At 49.6% G+C, this 8,950-nt stretch overlaps 1 long non-coding RNA gene across 1 annotated transcript; it reads left to right on the top strand.

Annotated features, from left to right (window-relative positions):
• Positions 1-7,202: 7,202 nt before the first annotated feature.
• Positions 7,203-7,712, top strand: LOC122927934. The gene is made up of 3 exons (XR_006387830.1): positions 7,203-7,256; positions 7,340-7,450; positions 7,609-7,712. It is a non-coding gene; the product is annotated as an uncharacterized LOC122927934 (long non-coding RNA).
• Positions 7,713-8,950: the final 1,238 nt, after the last annotated feature.

Genomic DNA, 8,950 nt, shown 5'->3' with positions numbered 1-8,950 from the left:
GTATCACTACTTCTACCATCCCATCATCCTTGTCACTCTTTTTCACATCCCTCTTCTGTCACCTGTACCACTACTACTCCCATCTCTCTACTTTCACCTGTACCACTACTACTCCCATCCCTCTGCTGTCACCTGTATTACTACTACTCCCATCCCCCTGCTGTCACCTGTATCACTACTATTCCCATCCCCCTGATGTCACCTGTACAACTACTACTCCCATCCCTGTGCTGTAACTACTTCTCCCATTTCTCTGCTGTCACCTGTGTCACTACTACTCCCATCCCTCTGCTGTCATCTGTATCACTACTACTCTCATCCCCCTGATGTCACCTGTACCACTACTCCTCCCATCCCTCTTCTGTCACCTGTAGCACTACTACTCCCATCCTGCTACTGTTACCTGTATCACTACTATTCCCATCTCCCTGCTGTCACTACTCCTCCCATTACTCTGCTGTCACCTGTACCACTAATACTCCCATTCCTCTGCTGTTATCTGTATCACTAATACTCCCATCCCATGATGTCACCTGTACCACTGCTACTCCCATCCTTCTACTGTCACCTGTATCACTACTACTCCCATCCCCCTGCTGTCACCTGTACCACTACTCCTCCCATCCCTCTTCTGTCACATGTACCACTACTACTACTCCCATCCTGCTACTGTCACCTGTATCACTGTTACTCCCCTCCCCCTGATGTCACCGGTACCACTACTCCTCCCATCCCCCTTCTGTCACTACTCCTCCCATCCCTCTGCTGTCACCTGTATCACTACTCCTCCCATCCCCCTGCTGTCACCTGTATCACTACTCCTCCCATCTACCTGCTGTCACTACTCCTCCCATCCTCCTGCTGTCACTACTCCTCCCATCCCCCTGCTGTCACCTGTACCACTACATTACATACTATGTAACGTGTTGGAGCAGCAGAGGAACAGCAGGCCTGGCAGGCAGTGTGGAGAAGAAGGGGCCATTACTCCCTGTCCCAGCAGCTCCAGGGGGCAGAGAACAGTCAGACACCGGGTCCCTCTGCCCTCCTTCCCTGTCAGTGCAGACTGCAGAGCTCGGGCTGTATTCACAAGCAGCCGCCTGCTCCAGAAAAGCTCCGTGCTGGTGGGCGGGGCCTGCCCTGTGACTAATACACAGGGGGTGTGCCCAACATCTAGTCCAGGATCCCTGTCATTGGCTGGCAGCACGTGTCATAGGAGGCTGCAGCCAATAGAAAACAAGAGGCAGTACTGGCAAATGGTGTGCCTGTCCTGCGGATCTCAGAGGAGGAGGGGACAGCATGGAGGAGCAGTACTCTGCCTCCTCCTCACTGACAGCGCCCGAGTCACAGCTGGAAGTAGTGCTGGTTCTGTGGCCATATTAAGGACAAGACCAGCACTTCTCTCCCATCCCCCTCACTGGAAGAAAACCACCGTTATTTTACATTACAACTGTCATCAGCACAGCTCACATGCACTACAGATCCCAGCATGCCCTCCTACATTAGGTTCACTGTTTCTGAAAATCTACACTATGCTCCATACAGATTACTATTTTCTAGCCTACACAGCTAGGATGGGTTTGGTTGCCATGGGCAACACCACCGTTTCCATGCATTAGCTCCCATTGCCGAGCATGACATCACAGACGCGTCGCCCTGGAGACCTCCAACTGTCAGAACGGTCAGAGTGAGTTGAGGTTCGTGGAGAGAGGAGCTGTTGAGAGTTGTGCAGAGCGAGCGATTTGCTTATTTCCCTTTATTTATTTTTTTTTTTGCGTTTTTTTTTTTGTTTGTCTGCCCCCCCCCCCACCCCTCACACTTTTTCTAGGTGTGTTGTGGGAGAGGCAGCCAAATGGCTGCTACGGGGGCTGGAGGAAAACTCCAGCCCCGGAGACATGTCCATCCTTCCCGGAGGCCCCCGTACAGCCGGAAGCCAAGAAGACCTGGCTATAACCATCTTACAGCTGGATTAGAAGGTATCGTGCCAGATTTTAAAACACTGTTTGATATACCTAGACAGGAGGAACCTGGCCGATACCTTCGACTGCAGGGAGGACCCCCACTACCTCCGGCACCACCACCTGCCGATAACACCTGTGCGGCAGAAGTAGAGCTAGAGGAACATCGGGTACCACAGCCCACCATAACACCAGGTGAGGAGCAGACCTATCCCTCATTGCCCAGTAGACCATCTGCCGGGAAAACACCATCCCCGAGAGGAGCAGCAGAAACATCTAGAGTCCGCAGTGTGCCTGCCGCCTTACCACCGCGTATTAAGGTCACTGCGAGACCGCTGAATAACTTCCCACAATGGCTCCCTGTCAGTTATGCGTCTCGGAAGAACATGATAGCCATGCTGACCAGACCATTGGTGGACGTGCGGGACTCCTATGTGACGCATGAGGGAGAATATCTCAGGTACACCTTTACCCGTGATGTCATCTACCACTACCGGGAATACCATGGGAAAATCTCCTTCTGCCGCAAAAAAAGGTAGTGGTGGAGTCCCCTGCAGAGCGTGAGTACCATCTTAGCGCACAGCTGCTTTTCGGATTGACTTTTCGGTTTTGACCTCGGCTTGACTAATGGACTGTGTTTTTACTGCCGCCTGCCCTGACCCCGGACTGTTTTTGGACTGCGATTGTTTGCTGCCTGCCCTGACCTCGGCCTGTTTTTTTAGACTATGATTGTTTGCTGCCTGCCCTGACCTCGGCCTGTTTTTTTAGACTATGATTGTTTGCTGCCTGCCCTGACCGCGGCCTGTTTTTGGACTACGATTGCTTGCTGCCTGCCCTGACCCGGACTGTTTTTGATTACTCTCCTGCCTGCCGATTTGGTACCTTACTGTAATTGACTGCAGGACAGTCTGCCTCTCTCCCGGCCTCACCTCTGGGTAGATCCCTTTTAGTGCCTCATATACTGGGATTTCTGCACACCTTAACCATAATGGACTGAACTATGGTGGGCTCTTCTATCCCTGGATTGGAATTGGATGGTCCGCATACTACATGCACATTTACTCTGGTTTACTCAGAATATATTATTTGCTTCCTGACCATAGTTCACATGGGTAATGACAGCACCGGTTTTGCTGGCAGGCAGAGACTTAGGCCAGTAACCCAGCTTGGACTTGTAATTTCCCCCACGTGACAGATTCCCAGTGGGCTGGTCAGTCAGGGGGCCGCCTACCATGGTAAAGGTGACAAAACATTGCAGTTTCTGTGGCGTCAATAACTGAAGGACCTGACAATCTCCCTTTCACCTCCATCATCTCTGATCCTGCTAGTTTTAGAGGGGTGGAAATGGGGAGAGTCCTGCTGACAGTGGGGAGGGGTACTTTGGAGAAGAATGTTGCTGTTAGTGGGGGAGACGATAGATGTAGGAAATGCCTCTGTCAGCAGGAAAGGGGTGGGAAGGAGGAAAGTGTTGCTGTCAGCGGTGGAGAAGTGGGAAGAAGGACAGTGCTGCTGTCAGTGTGGGAGGGGTGTGAGGGGGACAGTTCTGATGTCAGTGAGAAGGGGGTAAATTCTGATGTCAGTAGGGAAGGAGTGGGAAGGAAAAAAGTCAGATGCCAGTGGGAACAGGGAAATGGCCAATGGGGAAGGGGAAAATGCTAAGGCCAATGGGGGAGGGGTGGGAAGGGGGGAAAGCACCAGACAATGGGGGAGGGGTGAAAAGTAGGAAATGCTTCGGCCAATGGGGGAGAGGTAGGAAGGGGGAAATGCTTCGGCCAATAAGGGAGGGGTGGGAAGGGGAAATGCTTTGGCCAATAAGGGAGGGGTGGGAAGGGGAAATGCTTTGGCCAATGGGGAGGGGTGGGAAGGGGGGAAAGCACCAGACAATGGGGGAGGGGTGAAAAGTAGGAAATGCTTCGGCCAATGGGGGAGAGGTAGGAAGGGGGAAATGCTTTGGCCAATGGGGGAGGGGTGGGAAGGGGAAATGCTTCGGCCAATGGGGAGGGGTGGGAAGGGGGAAATGCTTTGGCCAATTGGGGAGGGGTGGGAAGGGGAAAATGCTTTGGCCAATTGTGGAGGGGTGGGAAGGGGAAAATGCTTTGGCCAATGGGGGAGGGGTGGGAAAGGGGAAATGCTTTGGCCAATGGGGGAGGGGTGGGAAGGGGGAATTGCTTCAGCCAATGGGGGAGGGGTGGGAATTTCTTCAGCCAATGGGGGAGGGGTGGGAAGGGGGAAATGCTTCAGCCAATGGGGGAGGGGTGGGAAGGGGGAAATGCTTCAGCCAAGGGAGGAGGAGTGGGAAGGGGGAAACGCTTCGGCCAGTGGTGGAGGCGTGGAAAGCGGGTAGCGCTGCAGCTATCGATTTATTTCATAATGAATTATTCTCAAGTCTGTCCACCATGCCATCAGTCTCCCCCATGCCATAAGTTGCTAGTGCCATCAGCCCCCCATGTTATCAGTCCCCTCATGCCATCAGCCCCACCGTGCCATCTGTCCCTCCATAACATCCATCCCCATTGGCCTCAGCCTCCCCATTTCATCTGTCCCCAGTGCCATCAATTCCCCCAAGCCATCTGACCCCAGTGCCATCAGTTCCCACCAGTGCCATCAGTTCCCCCCAGTTCCATCAATTCCCTCCATGCCATTAGTTTTCCCCATTTCCATCACTTCCCCCCATGTCATTATTTTGTCACGACTATGTGTCTGGTCGTGACTCTTTGTGTCGCATGCAGTTGTCAGCGGTCTGCTTGTTGTCTTCCGCAGGTGAGGACAGTTAGTATCTTGCCTCACGTGTGGTTGCCGCTGGCAACATGATGTTGGCAGTGTAGCAGCCTAAGCTGGTTGCTAGGCGGCTCGCTGTCAAGGCATGCGGTTGCATCTGCAACGTGTGTTTGTATGTGTTCACTTTCTATGTTTGGTCTGCACGGGATTTAGTTGTGTGTGCATTTCCCCTTTAAGTGACACTTACCTTGTCTGGTGTTGGAAGGGTTAACTCCTTTCCTAGTATGTGGGTGTGGTTGCTTGGGCTATTTAGCTCCTGCTGGATGCCTGTAGCTGAGGGGTACTGCAGCCATGCTCTATGCTGGAGTCATCCTCCTGGTCTTATATGCCATCTATCCAGTGAGGGCCACCCTTGTGGTCATAAAAAATATATGTATGATGTTAAGAAGAAGTTTTTATGCTCTCTATGTTGTTTTGCAGTCCTGGATACCTGTGTGAGTTGTGTGTGTGTGCTGTGTCCTTAATGTTTGTGTGGACATCAGTACTTGTAGGTGTGGTACTGGTTTAACTCACCTACCATATCCATATGCTGTATATGTTTCCCCTCTCCTTGCTCCTTGGCCAGTGAGAGTCCTGTTCGTCCGTGTCTAGGAGGAACAGGTCGTCTTACCCTGCTCCTAGTCTAGGGATTTCCTGAGGGCTAGTAGGGACCCTAGGTTCCGGAGTATGAGCCCTCCTACCATCTGGGTTGGCTCATACGGTTAGGAGTCAGGGTCAGATTTAGGGACGAGCTAGGAGGTGACCTGCTCCCTGATCCTATCGTCCTGGCCTAGCAGCTACCCTTATCCTATTGACATCGCACGGTTGAGGATTTTCCCCATCCTCAGCCATGACATATTTCCCCCGGTAGAGGAGGGGGAAAAAGCTTCAGCAAATAGGGGAGGGTCTGGAGGGAGTACAATGTTGCTGCACTGTGGTGTTTGGCACTTCTGGGGAGATATTCTGTACTGTGGTGTTTGTCCTGCACCAATGGGCAAGAATGTTGTGTTGCACCGTGGTATGTGTGCCTGGGCTGCATTTCAAGCCCACTCGGGCCCTAGATGTAATATGTGTACAGTGCCAACATCAGACATCCACATGGCTACCTCATCTGGACCAGCTGTTGAGCCAGCACTGCCCACCTCCTACCCGGTCACAATAGTGAGACAGCTCTTCAGAAATGGCCAGTACGAGAACCTGATGGCCGGCCTCAGCAGGGAATTCATCTGTACCGTGTTACTACACCCGCAGAACCTGGTCAAGATCTGCTTTACAGGTACAACCACAGTGCTTATATGATCCATTACTGCCTCTATGTAATGTTTATGTACATATATGGGTATGCTGGGGGTTATAGTACCCCTAACAATTTAATTATACCAAATGTAGCTTTCAAATATGCTTTGTAGTGAAGTTCCTCACCATGTTCAAGATCTCTGCTCCTGTTAGTAAATTAAGGCAGAGACTTAGGGGCTTACCCCAAATCTGTGAGGTGAGGCTTTACTTCTTGTAAGAGAACATTACATGAAAACACTGATATCTTTATATTCTCATCTGGTTGGAGAAAGGCAGGGGCTTCTGTCACCCAAACCTCCCCAAGCCCCAAGACAGGACTGGACTGAAGATGTGGTGACCTGTCATTAGATGTAAATCTGATCTTCTGTTTAATTTGGCGGCCATTGCTGTTCCTACAGTAGATGATACTCATCTTTCCAAGGCTTCTGAAGGTAAACTCATTTAGTTATTCAGCAGTACCAGATGGGGTGGGTTGCATCAGTGCATGAAAACCTGGGGTGACAACCTTGCTGGGTGCTATAAAAGTGGTCACATTGATTGTCAGCCTGCTTTCCCTCCATTGTACTGTAGTCATACATTTTGTAGTGCTATTACTATAAGAATGTGCGGGATCCCACCTCTGGCATGGACGAGCCGTGCCCCATGTTCACTGGATCATGGTGGTGGTACTCCCCATAACCTGGAATGGCCGCCTTTCCATTGCCAGCTGCCTCTCCATTGTAGGCTGTGGGGAGCCTAGCCTCTGTGATCCATAACGTGGGCTGCTATATTCACTAGAGCACAGCACCCCCTGCATTGTGTATTCAGACCGAGGGCCATACATACAGGGTGAGCGTGCCTCTTACTGCGCTATTTTATGGGTCAAATCAGTTCCATTGATGTGAGTAGATGAATGGAAGATATAAGTCTATCATGTGCAACAAATCTGCCACATGTGAATATACCCCAGGAGAACATGATGCAGGTGTAGTCCTGGTCCAGTTTTCACCTACGGCCACAGGACAACAAGGTACAACTGTTAACCACTGCACCGCCATACTTACACTGTTCAGAACATAATTGTTGTCTTGGGTTTGTTCCTTGTGAGACTCATTTCTTGCATCATTTCTTTCATGCAGATGCCTTAACCCTTTTTTACTTGTCTTGTTCCTCAGTACAATGCTGGTGTTAACCCTTCATGATGACAATAAAAGGACATGTTCCATGCTCTTACTACGATGCATGGGCAGGAAGAAATTCCTGCACAAGGTAATCAGTGTCTCTATAATGTCTTACAATCATCATAGATGTCAGGCTTTACCATCAGTAACCTTCATGTCTTATATCTGTAGGGTTTGTACCAGGCCTGCTGGGAACATCAGATGGAGCCCTGCAGTTCATGGCCTACAAGAAACTGAAATGGACTTTACAAGCATTTCCATCGACCCAGTGACACAAAACCGGTAATAACCTGCATTTCTTATTCAGATAGACCTCAATATCTATGTGTTAGGTCTGATGTACATAGAAGAGGCATGATGGTAAGGGTCAGCCTACACGGTCAGACTGATGTGCCAGAACCAGCAGAGAGGAATGGGTTTATGTGTCTTCTGTCTTATAGGAAAGAAGAGTTCCATGGAGTCTACTAGAGCAATGTCTTCAGCATTATCCCAGTGACCTCCGCCGGCGGAATCACCTTAGTAGCTTCAATTCTACTTTCATTTTTTTGGAAGTGACCACAGTGCAGAAGTTCTGTAATAAAAGGAATAGAAAACCCTAGACAAGCCTGGTTCTGATAATCATTTATTACATGGGTGTTGATTTACACTAAAGGGGTTCTCTGAGCTTTTCTGAAAATCCAGCAGCTTTCTGACCTGTGTAGGCAAGATGGGTTCCTCAGTACTTACCTCTCTGTCACACCGCTGACACCACCGTCTGTTAGACTCGCGTGACCACCTGGAGTTTTCGAGCAGAGTTTTCCTGTTCAACTGCATACTGTAATTGGGAGCACATTATGTGGCACTGATCTATATGGACACTGAGTAATGGGGGGCACTGTGTGTGGCACTGTTATATTCAGGGAATCTGCTTTAACCCCTTAAGGACTCGGCCCTATTTCACCTTACGGTCTTGGCCGGTTTTTGAGGGTTTCCACTGTAGGGGTACGTCAGGGTCTCTTTAAATATAAAATGGCGCCTAAAAAGCATTCCAGCAAAATCTTCCTCCAAAATTCATATGGCACTGCTTTCCTTCTGACCACTGCCACGTGCCCATAGAGCAGTTTACCGCCACATATGGGGAATTTCTGTAAACTGCAGAATCAGCGTAAGGCCTCTTTCACACTTGCGTTGTCCGGATCCAGCGTGTACTCCACTTGCCGGAATTTCACGCCGGATCCGGAAAAACGCAAGTGTACTGAAAGCATTTGAAGACGGATCCGTCTTCAAAATGCTTTCAGTGTTACTATGGCAGCCAGGATGCTATTAACCACTTCAACCCCCCTAGCTGAAACCCCCTTAATGACCAGGCCGCTTTTTACAATTCTGCACTACACTACTTTCACCGTTTATCGCTCGGTCATGCAACTTACCACCCAAATGAATTTTACCTCCTTTTCTTCTCACTAATAGAGCTTTCATTTGGTGGTATTTCATTGCTGCTGACATTTTTTGTTATTAATCGAAATTTAACGATTTTTTTGCAAAAAAATGACATTTTTCACTTTCAGCTAAATTTATTGTTCTATGTGTCTTTGATAAAAAAAAATGTTTGGGCAAAAAAAAATGGTTTGGGTAAAAGTTATAGCGTTTACAAACTATGGTACAAAAATGTGAATTTCAGCTTTTTGAAGCAGCTCTGACTTTCTGAGCACTTCTCATGTTTCCTGAGGTTCTACAATGCCTGTGGGGGATTAGCTCTTCTTAGGGGGTCATTCTCACAGGTTACTTTACCAGACACGGATA

The sequence above is a fragment of the Bufo gargarizans genome, chromosome 2, assembly GCF_014858855.1.
Source record: "Bufo gargarizans isolate SCDJY-AF-19 chromosome 2, ASM1485885v1, whole genome shotgun sequence".
Lineage (NCBI taxonomy): Eukaryota > Metazoa > Chordata > Amphibia > Anura > Bufonidae > Bufo > Bufo gargarizans.
The sequence above is the reverse complement of the archived record's forward strand: the minus strand, read 5'-3'. Positions and strand labels throughout refer to the sequence as shown.